This window comes from Amblyomma americanum, chromosome 2, assembly GCF_052857255.1.
Source record: "Amblyomma americanum isolate KBUSLIRL-KWMA chromosome 2, ASM5285725v1, whole genome shotgun sequence".
NCBI lineage: Eukaryota > Metazoa > Arthropoda > Arachnida > Ixodida > Ixodidae > Amblyomma > Amblyomma americanum.
The window spans coordinates 208,593,351-208,615,137 of record NC_135498.1 but is presented as its reverse complement, the minus strand read 5'-3'; the positions used below and the strand labels follow the sequence as shown (position 1 = coordinate 208,615,137).

The following is a 21,787-nucleotide window of genomic DNA, read 5'->3' as shown; positions in this document are numbered from 1 at the left end:
TCAACTAAAGGTGCATATTCCACAGTGCAGGACTGTCCAATATCTAAATTCCTTCGTCCCCTGAGCAGCCTCGGACTGGAATCACCTGCCCTCCACCGTCGTCGTCATCAATGATTCTCAGAAATTCAAGGATACTGTTAATGCTTATGAATTGTAAACTGTTTATTTGTTTGTTTCTTTGTATTTATTTATTTTTTGCCTACTCCTCTCTGTAACGCCTGAACGGCCTTGAGAGTAATAAAATGAAATGAAATGAAATTACAAGCTTCTGGAACGGTCGATGCTATAAGGCATTGAGTGTACAGGGCGGCTAGTTTTTCTAGCACAATCTTCCCTCCTTCCTTCAACAGATCTGCGGTTACCTGTTGCCGACCAGCTGCTTTCCTTCTTTGCATTGCTCCCAAAGTTTTCTTTGCTCCCTCTGTAGTGGCGGGAAGTGCCGGTGTCACGAGTGAGTGCGAGACGCCGCGGCAAGAAGTCAAACCGCCAAAGAAACCACGGCACGCAGCGGACGAAACCGACATAGACACTGGGAGGGAACGGAGCAGACGGTGCAAAGTGCACGCGTCTGCGCGGAAGCAATAATCGTTTACATGGAGACGGAGGAAAAGCAGACGGCGTGGGCGCACAGCTCCGGAGACCGCAAGTGCGTGTGAATCCACGGCCGCGAAGATACATGGGCGCAACGCACCCGCGGGGAGAGGAGAACGGTATGCAACGGCATCCCCTCCGTGCGGCCGCCCCGAGTTGAGACAAAGGGTCTCGAGCTTTGACGCCGGTGTAGGAAACACGCACCGAGGCTGCCTTCCTGGGCCGACGCAACCCCGGCAACGATCCGGACCGTCGAGACGCTCCTTCGGCTACGCTCCGGAGGCCCCGGCGAGGTCTCCTCTAGCGACATTCCTCACCACCAACCACTTTGAGTACCGATTGGACTGTTTTCATTATTCTACATTGACTCAAAAGACTCTAATTAGAACTATTTGGCGTTATTCTTACCACCACCTGCGCGTGGAAACTCTGACTGATTTGTGCATGCTTATCGATGTGATGTAAACCACCTTTTTATTATTCAGTTTTGCAGTTAATGTGCATTGTTTGATTAAATCTTGTTTTTGGAGACGTACACCTCTCTGGTTCTGACTCACGTTCTCGACAGATAGTGACAGCCGGGCTGCGCACTACTGTCTCTCTTATTAACGTCCTAGTTACATTTTCTACTATGTATGTTTCTGTACAACCTTCTTCTTAAACTATCCAATCCATATTGCTAATGGCGTTGCCCTCTGTACCTCTAAACAAATGCAGCTGGTTTTTGCCTAGGCCTAGTTTCATCTTCGCCGGGTTTAGACTACCTCTGTTCTTTAGAGGATGCTCGATTCTATCCATATTAAACTTACTCTTGTTGGCTAACTTGAGCTTTCTGATTAACATTCGTAGCTCTCCGAGTTTTTTCCTGTCTGTGAGTTTAGACGCCTTCATGCTTTGGCATTCCTGAATAAGATATTTCGACTCTTGAGATAGTCCAACAAGGTGGCGGTTTGGGCTTGTTGGTAGTGCATGACGTATAAAATATCGCAGAGAAGCTGCAGAAACTTTGCAGATTGACAAGACCAGGCCCTGCTATAAAGAGTGGGTGCAAGATAAATCATCAAGCTAAGTTCGTTAAATGTAAGGAATCCATTGTGTACAGCATACCATTGACATGTGGAAAGAAGTATGTAGGCCAAAGTGGAAGGTGCTTAAACGAGCGCCTTCGTGAACATCGCTACAATGTCAAAGAAAAGAAAGGTGGTTTTTTAGATGCGCACTGCAGAAAATGTGAATCCAAGTGTAAACCTCTTTTTCAAGCATGCACCGTAATTGCAAAAAACACTTGTAAACTCACGCGAGAAATAATCTAAGCTGAAATGATAGATAGCTTAGGTGATAGCTGCATAGCAAAACCCTCTGTTGGGCTATCTAGTAAGGAATAAGATTACCTCAGAAGCCACTAAACAATTGACTGTCTGCCGCGCTTGCGCAATGTATCGTCATGTCTTGTATGTCTACAGGCTCTCTTCCGCAATAAACTGTTGCAAGTTAGCGCTCGTGTGTGTTCTTTCATGTCCTTGTCTGATGTTGCGCTATTTTATACGTCATACGTCCTGTGATAGCTTTCCGCTATCCCGTCGAGCCAACCTAACGCCTACTTCTACTGCGGATTCTGCAATGATAGCTGTACGATTATCGCTCATTGCTTGAAGATTAATGCAATTTTTCTCATTTAAAGCCTAATATGTGTTCTGCAAAGATATTCTGAACTTCTCTACTTTCCTTCTAACCGCTAAACACTTTAATGGGCTTCCGCTGAACTTGTTACTTCCGTTCCCTGCTCAAATCTAGGCAGATTTGAGACTCGCTACAACGCATCTTTCCGACATCTATATCCTGCACGATGCTAGGGTGAGCGCATAGTTTGAAGTCTCTTTCACTTTTAGTATCACCATTTAGGTTCTTCCATGTCCATTTCCTGTTTTCTCGATTGTGGGAGGTGTTCATAATCTCTAATTTGTTCCTCTGCGCGAACTCTACTAATAAGTCTCGCCTGCTCTTCCTAAACAATATGCCATAGTCTCGTACTGACCGGTCTCTAGTTGCCCGGTCCCCAGTCGCCCGTCAGTACAGTGTACTGTAATTTTACTTAACGCATTCCCATTTCCACGTCCTTATTGAACCTTTCTAAGACATGGTCATCATAGCTAGATATAGGCACATAGGCCTGCATCACCTTCAGTTTGCACCTCTCATCAAGCCGAATTACAATAGCTCCCACCGTCTCGTTAACGCATAGAATTTCTCTTTTTCCAGCTATATCCTGATTGATGAGGAATCCCTCACCTAGTTATCATTTATCCGCTAACCCACGACAGCATAGTACGTGCCGGTCCTTTAACCCTGTATACGCCTCGTCTGTCTTCCTAACCTAACTAAGCCCTATGACATCCCATTTAATACCCTCTAGTTCCTCTAACAGCACTGCTAGACAATCCTCACTGGATTGGGTTCTAGAGTTAACATTTCCAGGTTCACTCTGCTATGGCGGCCTATCCGGAGCCGATGATTTTTAGCACCCTCTGCTTAGTGACAGGTCTGACCGCCTCTTTGGTCAGTTGCTCCGTAACCACTGGGGAAGGAGGGCCGGGAGTTAATTAGTCTGTGCATATAAGAGGTTGATGCCAAGTACTACACCAGGGTGGCTAAGTTCTGTTCTGGTGATGCAGTGCGTTTTCGGTTCTCTTCACCGAAGTCAGGGTGCAACCCAGGATTGGATATGCAATTCCATGGACATGTGGAATTTGGAACGAAGCTCCACTTCTAGCAGGCAGAGCTGAAGGTCAACTCTGTTGCGGAAATCACCTCGAAAGGAAGGCACACCGCCGACACAGCTGCGCGCTTAGCAGTTACGTCCGCTGCCAGGCTGACCGTCGCTCCAATCGTTCGCTCTCGCCAGTTGCGTCACGTGGTTCACCCAGTGACTCGCTCTTGTTATACAGAAGGGCAGCGCTCGCCGCCCAGATAACGCGAGAGGGACAGCGGGGAAAGTCTGCTGCTCCTAGCCCTACTGGGCTGGGAACTCAAAGGGCCCGTGCCGCTTGCGGCGCGGGTCCTCTTGCAACCAGGTGTATCTCGTATCGTGCATGCTTTCGTCGCCCTTGCCGCTTCGCCGGCTAGACGATTGCTGTTGCGAGCTGAGTCTCGTTTCTCTGCCCTTCTCTCGTTCTCCTCGCTCTCCTATCGTCTAACTTCTCCATCCACTTGGGACAGGTGGCTTGACATATTGCCAATTTGAAGACCCGTGCAATAACAACAGGGTGCATACGTAGCACCTAACGCTTCCGTCGTGGATACCTTGGATGTTATGGCTACGTGTATGCCCTACTACGAGAACAGAGACTGCACCATACCACTCTTCGGAGACTAATAAAATAGAGCCTAGTTTTCCTGTTGAGATGGAAGTATATATATATATATATATATATATATATATATATATATATATATATATATATATATATATATATATATAATTGGTTTTGGGGGGAAAGGAAATGGCGCAGTATCTGTCTCATATATCGTTGGACACCTGAACCGCGCCGCAAGGGAAGGGATAAAGACTTTGGTTTTTCTCTCGCCTCCGACCTTGCGGTGTCAACCATCCATTGGAACACTGCCTTCGATTTCGTGTTCTACAAGTTTCCGCATACATGTGACCTGGAAATTTGCCTGCTTGAAGCTGTGGCAAACTACATCACGGTCTTAAGACTGTCTTTACCTTAATTTGCAGAAAGAACCAAGACTTGTCAAGTGTTAGCAGTAAGGAATAGCTGGGTGTTGCAATAAAGATGAACACAGACCTAACTGTGTGTAACCACGTTTAACCGAGCTTCCGCTCCGTGTAACCTGACTCAGCAGAGTTGAGCCACAGCAATTGTTTTCTTTTTTTTACACGGTGGATAATTTCGCAGCACTGGGATTCGCGCCCCGGTCCTCTCATACGTGAGGGGGATGCTGTACCTCTACGCATCGCTACCTTCTTAGGAAGCACCAAATACGGAGCCAAATGCGAACCACGTGCTCAGTTGTGCCGTGGGATGCACTTTCGTTTTCTGAACCGCTTTCAAAAATATCTACTCTGCAGTTAATTGGCAGTGACTTTCTATTTCCCTGCAAGAAAGCGCAGAAGAAAATACTGTGCATGACGTCACGCAACATCTCAGACAGTTTTATTTGGGACCCGTAGTCATTGCAACACGTCATCAGCGCATATTGCGTTTACAATGAGTTTCAGGAGCGCTGAAAAAAAAAATGCGCCGTATTACCTTGTGCTCTACCCCTTTAGAGAACGACTTTATCATCGTTTCATAAATGATATGGTATCGTCTTCTCCATGGCTTGTGTTAGGCTGCATTATTTGACTGTTTGAATAAAGCCTAATTATGATGATTTTAAATTAACTAAGGACCGCAGCGGTTGAAACTTCGTTCCCGAAAACATTTGCTTCGTCTTTCAATATCCTTACGATCAGAAACTTTTTAAACATTCGCTGAAACACCGGGTATATGCCTTCCCTTAGCAGTTTCTTTTCAATAGCTCTTCACATTCATTAGAAGCTCGAGCATTTTGTAACAGTTCAATGAAACTCAAGGATCGAATTGGGTGAAGCTTGCAAGCAGTGCATAGCTGTTTTTTTTCTCGCGCTGACGTTGGAAATCGAGACCTTTTAACCAATTGAAACCACTGCGATGTGCATGTTTCTACTGAGAGTGCCGGAAAGTGCAGTGAATTGAGGTTTGAGGTTGATTGAGGTAATACATAGTTCTTGCCCTTGAGGCAGGGTAAAAGGAGGGAACACATCCTCCTCACTTGGCCCAGGCCTCAGAGGGCACCGACGGTGCAGCAACAGTGGCGCGTCAGCAGTCGCTCTCCAAAACAACAGTTATACAAGAACAAGCAACATTATCCAGAATATTGTAGTGTGTCAAAATGTACTAATGAAAAACATAATGTAACAGTGCTGCGCGAAAAGCAAAAGGAAAGTAAAAAAAGTGTGTTAGTAAATTTAAAGGCAATCAGTGAAAAGAATGCTTTGTTCAGGGTGGGAGTAAGAAGTGAAAAGAAAAATGAAAGATCACAAGACCGCACACTAGAAAAATCATGCAGGCAGTAATATGAAAATCCAGCATTCACGCTTAAATTTGCGAGATGTTTTAAATTTCTTTGCAATATCAATCAATTTAGGGTGAGCATTACAGATTATCATGATTTGATAATCCACAGTTACCTTTTTATAATTGGTACGAGGGCGCTCTACTACAACTGAGGTTTTCCGAAAAAAGTAACTTGTATCTCTGCTGAGGTATTCACTATAGAAGCTGTTGTATTCCTGTGTTATTTTTGTGTATACAAGAAGGCATAATCTGATAGTGTAGGAGATTCTAACAGGTGGTACAGCAAGCTGCTTCATTAGTTCACCTGCACTGATGTAGGTTCTGGAAGGCATCAATAATCGAACCGCTTTACGTTGGAGCGGTAACAATTTTTCCATTTCAGTTCGGCCGCAGGTGCCCCAAACTAATAAACAGTAGTTGCAATATGAATGAACAAGTGAAAAGTACATTTTCTTTCTGGAACCAAGTGGGTAGAAGATAACGAAGTCTGTATATCATGCCTAAAGACCGTGCTGCTTTTACACGAACCTTGTTTATGTGTTCCTTTTTTTTTGCGTTTTCCTCTCAGTCATCTTTCTAACCCCTATCCCCCATCCCCAGTGTAGGGTAGCAAACCGGAGACTCACATCTGGTTAACCTCCCTGCGTTTCCTTTTCATTCTCTCTCTCTCTCTCTCTCTTGTTTATGTGATCAGACCAGCTTAGATTTCTGTAAAAAGTGACGCCAAGAAAGTGACGCTAAGGCAGTGATGCCAACCACATCATTATTGTGTCCATAGAAACGTAAACGTCCTCGCTATCTTAATCGGCGATTACGTGAATACATCAAATGATTGCACAAAACGATTTTGCATGCTTTGCCTGCAAGTGTTCCACATTGGACACATTTAAGCTATTAATATTTTGGAATTTCCATTGAGCAGAGTGCTAGGTTTCCGGGATGTTGTGACGACATTCTGGTTCAAAGGCCAGGTAACGAGGGGCACTCAAATACCGTGCGTTTTCTCAATAACAGATGACAAAGCGCGGCAAATGGAAAACTGGAAAAAATTGTAATTTGCGACTTGTGGGGTGAAGGGCTCTGGATTAATGCAGAACCACCAGCGTTCTGAAACGTGCGCTTATATCGCACAGCACACAGGCGTTTTTATATCCTCTCCCTGCTCCGAGCGAAATGCGGCGGCCGAAGCCGGAATTCCTCACATGATTCACCACTTTGGGATTCCTGGACGAATGCCAAATTCACTGAGCCACCGCGGCGGGTGGCAATGGGCGCTAAACTAAATTTAACATACAGCAGGGTCTGTATTCCGAGTGTGTGCCACAATAGAAAGCGTCATAATCTGCCGCAGCGGCAACACCTGAGTGGTCGAAACGCCGTAAGCGGATGCGGTGGTTCGGATGCAGCGAAAAGGGTCGAAGAAACCAGACGGTGACGTGAAACAGATAGCAGGACAGCCAACATGGCGGAGTGCTCTGACATGAAGCCTCTAGCTTCTAGGTGAACTCGCCGGTGCTAGTGCTTTTTTCGGCCCGCGAACTGGCTATAAACTGGGTATGGGGTTTCGCTTCGTCTTCTCTTGTCTATAACAAACTGGATGTACGATAAATTTGGTCGGGATTTATTTCGTTCGACGATTCGGTAGCTCCTAGGCCTAACGAGCACGGGTTTGTAAAAATTGTTCTCTTCATTCAAACCACATGGCGCCACTATCACTGGAGTGATCTCGCCTGCGTACGTTGGACGGTGTAACATAAACCATAATGTTCCACAAAATCCTTTCGTTTACTGCGCGCAAACGTGCATTTCCTATTGTAGAACTCTCTATTAGGTTTTCAAGCACCCTGCATCATGATAGCACATAAGCGTGTGTAATGCCTGGCAGAGTGACACCGCTTATGTGCACGGATGGTCAGTCGCCAGGGACGCACTACTACACCGACGCTTTTGACATGTTAAAGATGGTTTTTCTTCGTCCCTTACCGTTATTGATAGCAGCAGTGGTGTGGCTGTGCATTGAGCTTGCGAGTTAACTGGCAAGTTAGTTTTCAGGCGTCAGTGTGGGCATGCGTGCGCGTCGTACCATGGCAAACAAAACTTTGTCAGCGAAGTCAACGTAACCGGTATCTAGTTGCCGTGGAAGGATGTCGACATCGCGAAGGAGTGGGAATCCACAACCGGAGGATGGCTACCGCGGAACGGGAGTGTGGCGAAAGCATAAGAATGCGCAAGCAGAAAGAGTTTACAGCGGGAACCATCCGTAGGATGGTTATATCGGAAAGAGGAGGGCATGGCATCATATCGCATGATATCACGTCTCTTTCTCCTTCATTCCTTTTTCCACACCCTTATTAACAAGCACCCACTACTATAACCGCCGTCAAGAATATCACCTCCCCTAAACTATAGCCATCCAACAGCTCTCATGAAACGCCGCACGTCAGCGATGAAGGATTCATTCTTTCCAGGTGCAGCAGCGCGATGGAATGCCCTGCCTTATATTCCTCCGTGCACAAATCGAGCAATTTTTCGCGCTAAACTAGCGAGTCATCTGTGTTTTACGTGACGGTTTTCGCCTTACCAAATAATCTGATCCTGTCTCTTCCCTCATTATAATTTTTTTTTGCCTTGTTTCCTCCCTTTGCTTTTTTCTGTTGTTAGTCTTGAACTGGTATCGATATGGGTTGACACACTGTTCTTGCCCTCACCTGAAGTAATGCCCATTGGCCCTATATTCAATCAACGAAATTAAATAATGGGTGAATCCCCAAACGGAGGATGGTTGCCACTGAAGCCGGAGGCCATTGCGATCACACAGGAAACAGTAACCGGAGAGGGGATGCTGTGTGAACCACCTGCCGCGAGAGGTCTATGGAGCCTTGATATGTCATCATAACCAACCAACCGGGTTGCGAGTATCATAATTTCTAGAGAGCAACCTAGATAAGGAATCGAAATCCTAAATCAGAAAAAAACTGATATGTGGAAACTTCAGCACTGTCACAGTGTAGCGGATACCTGCTGCTGCAGCTATAGTCGGATACAATTCAAGAACGAAACGGCATATGTTCCTCAAACTACAACTTACAGCCAATGGTGTGATGATGGCGTGATGCGTGGACACAAAGTCCCACCAGAGGATTATGTCATGAGAGGAACCGGCGAGAACGTTGAACTCAACAGTGTAGGCGAGGCCTTGGATGATGAGGCGCGCGGTGCACGCTGGGAGAGGTTGAATGCGGTCAGCGCTGGCGGTGCGAAGCGAAGTATCTGAAAGCGTTAAAACGGATGGTTCGATGAGCTGGTAAGTCATTTTAAACAGAACAGCGCACAGTTTGAACGGGACAACGAGGGAGCCCTGACACAGGCGAGCGCTGACTTGAAACTGATGTTTATTGCTTGGAAATAGGCATATATAAAGTTCCAACAAAACGAAGAAAAGAGAACAACCATTCATAGATTCACAGTCATTCATACATGCCGCACTGAACAAAGCAGATTCACTCATGTTCAAATTCGGTCATGTTGGATGATCCGAACGAGGTAAAAATTCCCAGGATGTAATCCAGTTTTCAGAAACTAACTTCAATAAGGGGCTGATGGCCTGCTCTATTGAAGTGAGACTTTTATTATTCACTACCGCATGATGAGCTTTTCGCGTGCTTAGAAGAATGTATTGACCAGCAAGGATTAATTTAATTCCAAAAAACAGGAGCGGCATATCCGTCATGTGCTTTTTAGATCAACTTCAAGTACTTAACCTCTACTTTCATTTCCAGGGACATCAAGTTTCACCTGCAACGAGGAGTTCGCATCGGGTCATGCATAGATCCCGTGCTTAGTGACTTGTTAGCACAAAAGGGTAGAAGGCTTCAAGAAATTTTGAAATGGTCAAAGGTTGTACAGTGTTTTCGCTATGTTGATGACTTTATTGTTCTTATAGACACAAGTGTGAAAAAATTTCACGCAGTCTTTACGCAGATCAAAGCTGCCTTTGTTCAGTGCCTCCATCCTCTCATAATAACTACTGAAGTGCCAGAAAACAATGTCATCCGATATTTAGCTATCAAACTCAGATTAATGCACCATCACACTTGTTGGTCTTACGAGCCACGAAGCAGCAAACTATTGCTCCCTTTTACGTCATCTCATTCTAAGCTGGTTAAATGTTCCGTGGCGAAATCATGCTTTCACAGCGCGCTTAACAAATCTTGCATGCACTCCATGCAAGATAGCGTATATAACTAAACTGATCGGCTCGTAAAGGCTGGTTATCCCAAGCAGCTGCTATTGTCAGTGTCAGAAACTTTTCTCAGTAGTTTGAGCAAAAAACAGTAAAGGGGAACGGGCAGATTCATTGACGCGAAAGGAAAAGAAAGAAACCACTGTTGTGCCTTACATTCATAATTTCTCCTACAGACTACAAAAGATAGCAAATAGAGCACGTGTCAAGGTCATTTGTTCGGCTCCGGATAAGCTTGGGGAGATGTGCAAAATGGTTAATACCGATTTCGTTCCTAGAGAGTGCGAAATCAAACAAGAAAATCAATTCGTCTCCTGTGAAGAAGGTGTAGTTTACGCCATTCCCTTGTCATGTGGCAAGCTTTATGTGGGTCAGACGGGGAGATGAGTCAATTAACGCTTGAAGGCACACAATAACAATGTGTATAACACTTTAAAAGGGCATCTCTGCATCCACTGTAGAGACTGTGGCAGCAAAACTTGCCACCCTGACTTCACTTGCACACTAGTTGTAAGCAAGCACTGTTACCAACTAACACGTGAAATAATTGAAGCAGCGCACATCGCCTGGTCAAAAGAGGCCTGCGTCAGCAGCCCCTCTTTATCGATTGGTTCCAAAGAACTGGCATTTTTAGAGGAGGGAAGTAGGTAATGATGATATTAGCTATCTACTTTGTTCAGTGCGGCATTTATGACGACTGTGAATCTATGAATAGTTGTTTTGTTTTCTTTGTTTTGTTGGAACTGTATATATGCCTCGTTCCAAGCAATAAACATCAGTTGCAAGTCAGCGCTCGTCTGTGTCGTGTCTCCCTCGTTGTCCCTGTCAAACTGCGCGCTGTTCTGTTTAAAATCAGAAAGTGGCGTTGTCATTTTTTTTTGTTTCCGGCACAAGTCGTGACTAATCACGGACACGGCGGCACCAGTGTCAATAAGCGCATGAACAGGGACACCTTCAACCAGCACTTCAATAACGCGCACAAGAGAGGTAATAGGGCCTGATACGGTCCTTGACGGCGCAGTTCTTGCCTCCAGTACTGCGGCGCTGTTTTCCGCTTCGAGTGGTAGGGATCTGAGGATCACAGGAGGGCGCGAATGGCGTCGAGGAGACGGCGACAGGTGGTTGTGGTTGTAGTATTCGGAGCGAGACATTGTCACATATAATAAGGAGTCTAAAATAAAATTATGAAGGAAAGAGATGTGAAGAAGACGACGTGGATTAACCGAAGAATAAACAAGATGAAGAAGAAGCATTCAGTGAGGTGGAGAGAGAGAGGATTGGTGGAGAAGCATTCGGTGGGGTGTAGAGAGATGATTGGTGGAGAAGAGAAGAAGACGACAAGGCTTACGTGGACTAACGCCAAAGCTATAAAAGGGCGAGGGAGAGCGAGGCACGGGGGGGGGGGGGGGGGAGAACAGAGAAGCGGAGGCTCCGGCGGGTCAGGGACGCTTCGGCTGGAAGAGAGCGACGCCGGCTACTGCTCCGGTGAGCTCGCGTTCGACGGCTTCGCATCGTGGAAATACCTGCCGTGCCTGAGCCCGTTTCGGGCAGTCAATGGAGGACGCTACCACCTGCCACGGCCAGGGGTGTCTCCAGTGCTGTTGCCACCCAACCGGGTGGTGCCCCCAACGCCAACAACACTGGCATCACCTCCACGGGCGCTTGGACCGGGAGCTTATACGACGCAGATAGCGACGCCAGCCCAAGCACGTCGAACGCGGCCTCAACGCCGGCTACTGGATCCATACAACGCCGCAGCCGCACCGAACCAACCGTGAGCACTAACGCCGACCGCTAATAGTAGAATGCTAGTAGTAGACGCTGGTAGCAGTGTTCCCGACTCGTGTGTATTTATAGTCTCTGCGTTTTGTGTTAGTTTTGTTAGTTTTGTGTTCTAGTGTGTGTGTGTGTGTCACGTAGGGTGAATTAAATGTGCGTTTGTGTGGGTACACCTGTCGCCTAGTCCATTATTTCGGTCCGAGTGTTCTCCGAGGAGATCCGTGGCAGACATAGAGGGATTCTGAGGCAGAGGAGAAGAGGCAGTCGGGGTCGGCAATGGGACGTCGTACGGCGGCGCGCGCCCGTAGTCGTGATGGCGGGATGCGTGCGTGCGCCAGCAACGGGCCACATGACCAGCCATGCCGCAGGCACAGCAAATCGGGCGGTTATCTTTCGTGCGCCATGAATTCATAGGGCGCGGACCGAGGCGAGGAAGCGAATGGTGAGGGAGAGCAGTGTAGGCGCCAGCTGCGGCTAAGGAAAGACGGTGCCACGTGGCGCATAAACAGGAACAACCGGCTGAGGTCGTGGCCGGACAGCAGCTCCAGCATACGTCAGAGGAGCAGTGACCAGCGGAGGTGGATTAGCGGTTGGGAAGACCTCAGCAACCTGCTTCTGAATGACACGCCGCAGAGAAGTCAACAAGGATGGCGTTGGGTTTGCAACAGGGGTGGGTTGGCAGGTGACCAACGATAATTGGCGGGCGGCCTCCTCCTCACAAACGGCTGGATGTGCTGAAGATGGGTTGGCTGATCGTTACCAGGACCACCTAAAGCGAAGCTCGAGAGGGTGTCGTCCAGGCAAATGGTACGGCGGGTGATAAGACGCTGTTCCCAGAGATCGTCATATTTCTGACACAAACATTCGACGACGGTTACGGTTTAAGGATTTTGGGACACTAGCATTGGAAATCCGTCATCCTCAATCACTTTAAAATTGTGCTTGGTTTTGTCAGCCTTGCTCACAGATGGTCAGGCGCTTGCACAAGTCAACGACGTCTTCGAGATATAACTTACGAAGTTTTCGCCGTTCTTCTGGGCCCGACTGCGCAACCGTTATACGGCGTGAAGTTTTCGGACAGCGGAGCAGCCGAAGACGTCGGTCAGGCTGGTTTTGAGGAACACCCAGGTAGAAAAATTGGCTTTGTGGTAGCGCAACCACAAGGTGGCGACGTCGGTAAAATAAAAGATTATGTTTGTGAGCTTAACGACATCATGCCACTGGTTGTGGGCACTCACGCTTTCGTAGGAAGCCAGCCAGTCTTCTACATCAGTATCGTCCGTGCGCATGAAGATGGCAGGGTCGCGCTGACGCACAGCACCAGAAACGATGCCGCGGTGGGAGCACGCTGGCCAGGTTGATGACGGTCATCGTGGCAGAGCCTGGTAAGGTACGAGTGCGTAGCTCCAAGGTGAGCAAAGGCGGCACCTCCGCCAAGTGTAAAGAGGCAACTCAAGCAATTAATGTGAACGGTCACAATCTTTGTTGGAGCGGTGAGGCTCCATAGACCAACGCTCGTGAGCGCCAACCCGGGCTCCGTCTGCTTCGTCTTCGTCAGCTTCGTTGGCGCTGACCGTTGGGGCATCAAACCCCAACTGTCTTTGTTATAAAATAAATAAATAAATAAACAAATAAATACCTTAAATAAATAAATAAATAAATAAATAAATAAATAAATAAATAAATAAATAAATAAATAAATAAATAAATAAATAAATAAATAAATAATTAAATAAAAGGCTTCCGTTCGGCTAGAATTTCAGCGGAGTTAGAGCGAAAATTGTGAATTGGTCTCAAAAATGGCACCGTGACACGTAATGAGGCGGATTTGCAAAGTGACTAAAACATTTTAAAACTGCTTCATGCTGTATTATCGGCGATAAGGGTCACCGCTTGTCCTGTGTCCGCCTTTCTTCTTGTCCGTCGTTTCTGGCGCTGTTTGTTCAGTAGGAACCTTTACCAACTTGCCCAAGTCAACATTCTGTTATAGAACTGATGAATAGAAGGTTGCAACACGACTTAAATGTCATTAGAAAATATAGGTAAAGTCGATATGTTTCGCTAAGAACAAGATGGGTAAAAAGTCGGGGACCGAGCCCCTCACTCTTCAGTTGAGAGGAGAGGTGGGCAAATGCCCTCATTTTTACTTTTCCTCACTCGCCCTCACTTTTGAATTCATGGTCCTCCCTCACTCTCGCCCTCATTTTTAAAAGTTATCCAGCCCTCCTTTACCCTCAACCTCACTTCGAAAAATTTCCTGGTCCTTCCTTACCCTCCCCCTCCCCTCCCTATTACTCGTTCTGAAACTGGAATTATTTCATGTAGTCGGCAACTTCTGGCCATATTACTGAGTAATAAAGATATAACACAAGCCCTAAAGGCACTATTGGACGAGAGGCTAGACGCTTATATTGTTGTGTGCGTGCGTGTATGTGTGTGTGTTGCTTGAGCTAATACGTGAGACAAAACCGAGACACGAGTTTAGACCAAAAATATCACTCTTCCTTAACTTCTGGCACGCACTGCAATGCATGCACGTGGCCTGCACTTATAAAATTTCATTGTTATCTTTACGCGCTGCTAGACTGACTCAGTGCGTTGTTGTGTCTGTGTACAAAAACTAATGTATGTCAAGAATATTTAGAAAACAATGCAGTAACGTTTGCCACGACAATTATAACAAGTTCTAAGCACAGAATTTACTCAGATAAAGAGAGTATCTGTTACGGGTCCAATTGAACTTATTTTTGGAAATGGGGCGGAAAGTTTGAAGGTTGCGTCACTTCCGCCATCGGTTTGCCCGGTATTGCACTGCCTCCGGGATCGGCCTTGTCTTTAGCGCGTCTTTACTATTCCGTCTTTCTATGCCATCCTTGAACTCTCCTACTATCTGCCCGTGGTAGCGATTGTGGCTCGGCTGGAGCCAGTGAGCAGGCCTGTGCATTTTCCTTTTCTTTCTTCCTGGCAACTACACACAGACAGACAGACTCAGATAAAGGAAAGTTTGTCCGTCGCTTAATTACTATCACCCGATGACAGTGCGATAGAACTGGGTCTTCAGAATTTCACTGCTTCTAATCTCCCGCCACTTCGAGCGGTTTGCTACATGTATGCTCGTCTGATGACGCTTCTACGCGCACGGATGAACGATGCTTCAGACCACGCTTTCAAACTACACCGTGAGCGACAGGCAGTTTAACACGCATGAACGCAGGTACGTGACGAAGACGACGGCAATGCAAGGACAGCTCGAGAGCTTGGCATTTATTACGAGCAGGATATTAAAGGTGCACTGAAGAGGAATCGGAACTCGTCTTTTTACCGCGGGAACTCCATCTAAACGTTACGGGTATTCTTAGGAACTTCAATTTTTTTATTATCCTGTGCGGCCCATTGCCATAATTAAATCGGATTAAACACCCCGGCTCCCGCCTTTATTTTAGCTCAACGCTGTAGGTAACACGAGACAACCAACGCGTGGCGTGCCTTTCAGCCATTCTAGTGGCAGCTTCGCTTTCGCTTTTATTTTGTATCTTAGGTTTCTCTGAATAAACAGTTTCAGTCACAGACAATATAGCCGCACGTCAGACTCAAGGAAATAAAAGTACGCGTGCACTCTTTGATTTACGTATATCACTCCGCCGATGGCAGAGCGGCCAGCCGGCACGGGACTGGCTGGCGCGTTGACTGCTCCTACCTACCGCGTTGAGTTAAAAAAAAGGCAGGATCCGGGACGTTTAATCCGATTTTATTAGGGCAATTGGCCACACAGGACAATAATTCAAAGCTTCTAAGAATGCGCGGAGCATGTAGATAAGTTCCCGCGGTAAAAAGACGAGTTCAGACTACTCTTTACTGCACCTTTAAGCTTTCTCCCAACTAAACGTTCATCTGAGGGAAATGTATCAAATCGACCGACTTTAAATCGCAATGGTACTCCCTCTCGGTGACGTGCTCAGCCTTACTTCCCGTCTAATGTTCTGTCTTTTAGAGCGATAAGCTCTACTTTACGCGTTTCGGGTTTCAGCTTTAACCGTTATAACGAAATCGCAACGGAGTGGTTGCCATGGTAAACGAAGTGGTTACATAATGGAATAAAATATTAAAAGGCGGCAGCGTGATAACCGAGCACTAGAACTGACATCTCAACCAAATAGATTCGGTATATATATCCTTGTCTGGCAGCGATCAAAGTACGGCCTCTTGGTCCCGATATTCGTGTAACATTTCTGGGTCACTCGTTTGCCGCAGAATATTCCGGATGTTATCATAGGTTCCAGCGTTTTGTGCAGCACAAACTTAGTAGTTCAGTTAGAGCCTAGCTCGTGGCAGCGATTCGAACCAGCTACCTATGTGCCCCCAATTCGAAGTGGGACCCTCGCAGTTCCACCATTTGCGTAAAATTTGAGTGCCACCTGTTTGTTGCAGAATGTTCAAAGTGGTGTCAAAAGACTTGGCATATTCCTGAGGATAAAATTACATAATTCATATGAAGCCCAAATTATGTGTGGCATAAGCGACGACGACTTTTCCTCCCCAGACCGTGCATTCCGAGGAGCTTCAGGCGGCCATTTCGGCAGAACTGTTTGTCGCAGGAGGTTTTGGACGATGTTAAACGATTCCTCGTGTTGTGATGCATACGGTTATAAACTTTATTAACTGATATAATGAGTAAATACAACGAATATAGCCAAAGTGCCTGTAAGTCGCAATATTAGTGCAAAATCAAAGCGGTAGATGGCGCTGCCACGAAGATAGAAGCCGGTTAATGAAAAGGTTAAAGAAGCAGAAAGACAGCTGTGGAAAACAGGGATGCTGACGAAATCAGCACTGAAAAGATACAGGATTTTTAAGCAGGAAATTGCCAAAGAAAATATCTATGATAATTGTAGGTGAAGCTCTTTGTTGTTTGAGGTCAGGACGGGAGTTTTGCGTACTAAGACATATAGAGTCAGGTACCACGAGATAGACACGTTGTGCGTTGCTTGCGGAGAGGAGGAGGAAACGGCAGAACACTTGATACTTTTCTGTCAAGGGCTTCACCCTACAGTGGAAAGCAGCGGGGCTGATTTATCCAAGGCATTGGGGTTTAAGGACAGTGAAGGGAAAGTAGATTTTAAGCGGGTAGAAGTAACCAAGCGAAGGTTATCTGATTGGTGGCTAAAGTCAAGAGAAGAGTAAAATTTCATGTCATGGCTAGGTGGCTTGAGCCACTGCCCGATTTAAAGGGTTCAGCCGTATCCATCCGTCCGTCCGTCCGTCCGTCCGTCCGTCCGTCCGTCCGTCCGTCCATCCATCCGTCCGTCCGTCCGTCCGTCCGTCCATCCATCCATCCATCCATCCATCCATCCATCCATCCATCCATCCAAGCCACTAAGTTGGTAGAATAAGGAAAATGGGGAGGCCATCGAACAACGACGGTTGGCATCACGGGGTCTAGTTAATTAATGAACTTGACCGAAGAGGGAAAGAAACCCTGATAAAAGCATTTGAGGCAGTCATAACAAATAAGGAAATTCCGCACAGCTGGAAGAAGAGTAAAATGAATTGGATTCATAAAGGTAAAGGCGATAAGACGAAAATAAAATCCTTGCGACCGATTACGATAACATCAGTTATATGCAGGTTGGCGATGCAGGGGATGAAATTAAAAATTCAGTCACGAACAGAAAGTAATAGGATACTCGGAGAACTTCTAATAATAATTGGTTTTTGGGGAAAGAAAATGGCGCAGTATCTGTCTCATATCGTTGGACACCCGAACCGTGCCGTAAGGGAAGGGATAGAGGGAGTTAAAGAAGGAAGAGAGAGGTGCCGTAGTGGAGGGCTCCGGAATAATTTCGACCACCTGGGGATCTTTAACGTGCACTGACATCGCACAGCACACGGAGACTTCAGAACGGGTTCTGGAGTGGTAGGCGCTGTTCGTGCCTGTTCGTACCTGTTCGTGCTTACCCAATGCATTGAAATAGCTAAGGCGGAAAACAGACCTCCGTATTTAGCCTTCTTGGACATAAGCGGTGCATACGACAACGTGAAGAGGGAATTCCTGCGGAACATATTAAAAGATGAAGGTATCGGTCATGAGGTAATTGATTTTCTACAGGAAATATACCAAGAAAATAAGGTTGATATACCCAAGCAGCACAAGTAATTGGCCCAACATTGGAACTGTATTGGCAAAGCTGGCCCTACAAAGGACCAGGATGGGACCATCCTGTTGCAACATTGGGCCGATGACCTATGCTGCATGGGTAACGTGTGAAGAAATTAGGAGTACGACAACTGTCGAGGTACACAAAGGATTACGGCACGGTTGTCCTCTATCACCGCTGCTGTTCATACTTTATATAGTAAGTATGGAAAGAAGGCTACAGAGAAGCAATCTAGGTTATAATCTGTCGTATAGATTAGGCAGAAAGGTTGCTGAGCAACGACTACCAGTTTAATGTACACGGACAATATTGTACTGTTAGCAGATAACCAGGAAGATTTTCAGTCTGGTTAATTGCTGTGGAGATGAAGGAGACCCCCTAGGTTTTAGTCTTCGCGCAGCTAAATCAGGTGTGATGATTTTAAACGATACAACTGATCAGGTGCTTACAATACAAGGCCTCGAAATAGCCCGAGTGGCCGAATACAAATATCTCAGGGTATGGGTAAACGAAGGGCAGACGTACACAGACAAGCACGAACTGTCTCCCATAGCAAGGGGCGTAGAGATGCCGGGATAATGAAACATAGTGAATTGGGGGGGGGGGTACAACAGGTATGAAGTACTGAGAGGTATTTGGAAAGGAATAAAGGTGTTGGGCTTACTTCCGGCAATGCGGTTCTGTGCTTGAAGGCAGAAGTTCAGTCGGGATTAGAAGTAAATCAGAGAGCTGTTGGAATATTAGCACTGCGTGCTCACGGGAAAACCACAGAGTAGGCAGTACAGGGGGATATGGGCTGGGCATCGTTCGAAGCATGGGAAGCTCAGAGTAAAATACTGTACTAAGGACGCCTGAGTAAATTGGACGATAACAGGTGGGCAGCTAAGGTATTTAAATACCTGTAGAGAAAGAGCGTTGACACACAGTGGCGGAAACGAACAAGAAAGCTGGCCAGTAAGTTTGCCAGAGACGAGGAAGGAGAAAGAAAGAGCATTAAACGACCGGTTAAAAACGTCGAAGGTAATAATTGGATAGATTCAATGAAAAAGAAGCACAGTGTAGAACTATATCGATGCTGGAAAAGGAAGATTAGGAAGGAAACGTTTTATGATAACTCAAGAGGCAGTGCCCTCCTTTTTGAAGCTAGGTCAGGGTGTCATAGAACGCGCAGTTACAAAAAGAAATTTAACGAAGAAGACGCATGTGCTGTGTGTGGTAAATCGGTAGAAACAATAGAACACCTCATCCTAAAATGTGATGGTATCCATCCGGATGTCGATGCAGGCACTGTCACTCTTCATGAGGCGCTACGGTTTAGTGATAACAATAGTCATGTAAATAAATCTGCGGTGGAAATTAGCAAAATGCAATTGGAGGATTGGTGGCTCAAAATCAGAGAGGTGACATAAGTTTAAAGTATAGGAAGACGTAGGTATTTAAAGAAAATGGTGAATTTGAATAACAACACAGTTAAACAACAATAAAAAAAACCTGAGCATGGTGGCAACTGCCATCCCCCCGTTTCAAAGGCGACGCTCCGACCTTCCATCCATCGATCCTTCCAAGTAGGAACCTCGATACTAGCCGCGCCGTGCAGGGTGGAGACAACGTGAACGGCGCCGCCCTATTGAATCATACGGGGTTCGGCTGCGCTGGCGCGCAGTTCGTGCTCTCGGCGCGCTTCAAGTGCTTTGACTTGAAAATTCATTCCATCAGCATCGCAATACCCATCTTTTTACTCATAGCCATTTTTAACATCCCAGGGTCGAAGACGTAATTGTGCGAGTTATTTTTAGGGCCCCGAGTGGCCGAACTTGAACATTACCTATGACGTCTGTTGGTTTGAAAAACGCGCTATTTTTAAATGTTCCGTTGACCAGCAGAGGCTTCCGCTCTGTGAGAGTGGAAGAAATTGTTTTCTTTTTTCTTCTACGTCGGTTTTATGTTTTCTAAATTCTACATTTCGATAAAAGCCGCGCGTCGTCAGACGCTCGCTCGCTGCGGTCGGTTTCTCTTTCTTCGTAGGGGCCGTTTCCGTTTGCTATGCTCACAAAGACTTATGTCTGTCTGCTTTTTATTCTTTCAAAGTGTAACTGCTTGCCTCTTTTGCTCACAGGGGTGCAATTACACCTGTTTACAGGCGGGCGCTGGTAGACACAAACGATGCCACCTTGTACCAACGCTGCCACTCCATCTGCTTTTTCTTCCTCGAGGCCCGCAAGAACTAATTGCTTTTAGTTGGCGATAGGGTAAAGGATTACTGCAAGTTTTTCACTCGCTTCGTTTTTCTGATGGGCGCACAACCGCTGCACGTCCTTGCGTGCGCTGATATGCAGACTTCGTTTGCGCCATGCATGGATATGCGCACCGGTTGCTCTGCTGCCATTCCTGCGTTTGCAAAACAGAATTCTGCATATATTTTGCATTGTATTTATTTTATTCAAGCCAATCTGTACTCATTTCGCAACTATTCATATAAACCTACACAACAGAGGGTGAACTTGGGGTCATTAAATAACAGCTGAAAATCTTTTCTTAAATTTTTAAATCCGATATAAAAGAAATAAACATCTAAAAGTCATGCTTTGTGAAAAAAAATCGTCCAGAAAAGGTTTAGTTTAAAAAATTGCAATTTCCATGATGCCTGCGCGTGTAATTCCTAGTTTGCCAGCAAAACTGGCTGGTGATGGGTTAGGCTGCTTGAAAAATAACTGCTACCTAAAAGTTGCGCTCCATTGCTGCGGCAGCTTCATTACTGCTCCGAGTTTCGGGGGAATAATAATAATAATATTAATTGGTTTTTGTGGAAAGGAAATGGCGCAGTCTGTCTTATATATCGTTGGACACCTCAACCGCGCCGTAAGGGAAGGGATAAAGGAGGGAGTGAAATAAGGAATGAAGAAAGAGGTGGCGTAGTGCAGGGCTCCGAAATAATTTCGACCACCTGGGGATCTTTAACGTGCACTGACATCGCACAGCACACGGGCGTCTTAGCGTTTTTCCTCCATAAAAACGCAGCCGCCGCTGTTGGGTTCGAACCCGGGTACTCCGGATCAGTAGTCGAGCGCATTAACCACTGAGCCACCGCGGCGGGTAAAGTCTTGGGGGAAACGAAAACAACGCAGGCCTTTACGCGGTGACGCGGAGCGCACAGGTACACAACAGCACGTCATGATGGCTCGGTGGACGGGACAAGCTCGTCAGTCATGCGGTCAAACCCTCTGAAACACGTAGAAGCACCAGCAGGTCATCCGCAGCCACTGTGCCTCGAACAATGCGATCGCTGAGCTGCTTGAACTAAGCAACTGAGACCACTCCGAGCGCCTGCCGTGATTCAAAATTGCGTCGCAGCGAGAAAGATGCGGCGTGGGGATGGTTATAAAGGATGGCACCACCCTGAACGGCAGTGCTGGCATCGAGGCACCCTACTTAAATGTAGGGTGCTTCGATGGCCAGCGCTGCTTTCAAGGTGAAGACAACGCTCTCGACGGAGGCATGTTCGGTCAAATTCTCCCGTCCGGCTGCACTTAGCGCAATGGGGTGGCGGCCCGTTTCGAAGAGAAAACTGCCGCTACCCCGTGGAATTCCAAAATTTGATGTTCTGGCAAGACAAGGTGGCGGCAGAGACTGTTCAAGGAGTGAGTCTGAGCTAGTTACGCTAAAGTATATTATCTTTCGCAGCTAATCTGCCGAGGAAATCCCCGCCTTGTGAACAGCCTTTACATTCATACAATGTTCGTGGCATACTCCAGTCCAGTCTGTTGACTAGCATACCAGGATACCGGGATCCAACAGTGACAATTACTAATTCCGAGCTGCATTTCCATATTTGCCAAAGACTTCCAGTCAGACAGTTGTCCGTTTGCCATGAAATCAAGTGAGAGTAGTCGCCTTTGACG

General features: G+C 46.5%; 1 protein-coding gene and 1 pseudogene across 7 annotated transcripts in view; one reads left to right on the top strand and one right to left on the bottom strand.

Moving 5' to 3' along the window:
- The window catches only part of LOC144122120 (uncharacterized), a 246,248-nt gene that overhangs the window by 191,196 nt on the left and 33,265 nt on the right, over positions 1-21,787 (bottom strand). For 2 of the 7 annotated variants that reach the window (XM_077655652.1, XM_077655651.1), the window contains one exon: positions 8,800-8,981. The exons of 4 other annotated variants lie outside the window; for them this stretch is intronic. The gene's annotated coding sequence lies outside the window, so the exon portion shown is untranslated. Of the gene's footprint in view, positions 1-8,799; positions 8,982-12,971; positions 13,095-21,787 lie in introns of those variants that run through there. One more of the 7 variants, XM_077655656.1, reaches the window with a different exon arrangement.
- Positions 14,413-14,570, top strand: LOC144122328 (U2 spliceosomal RNA; annotated as a pseudogene).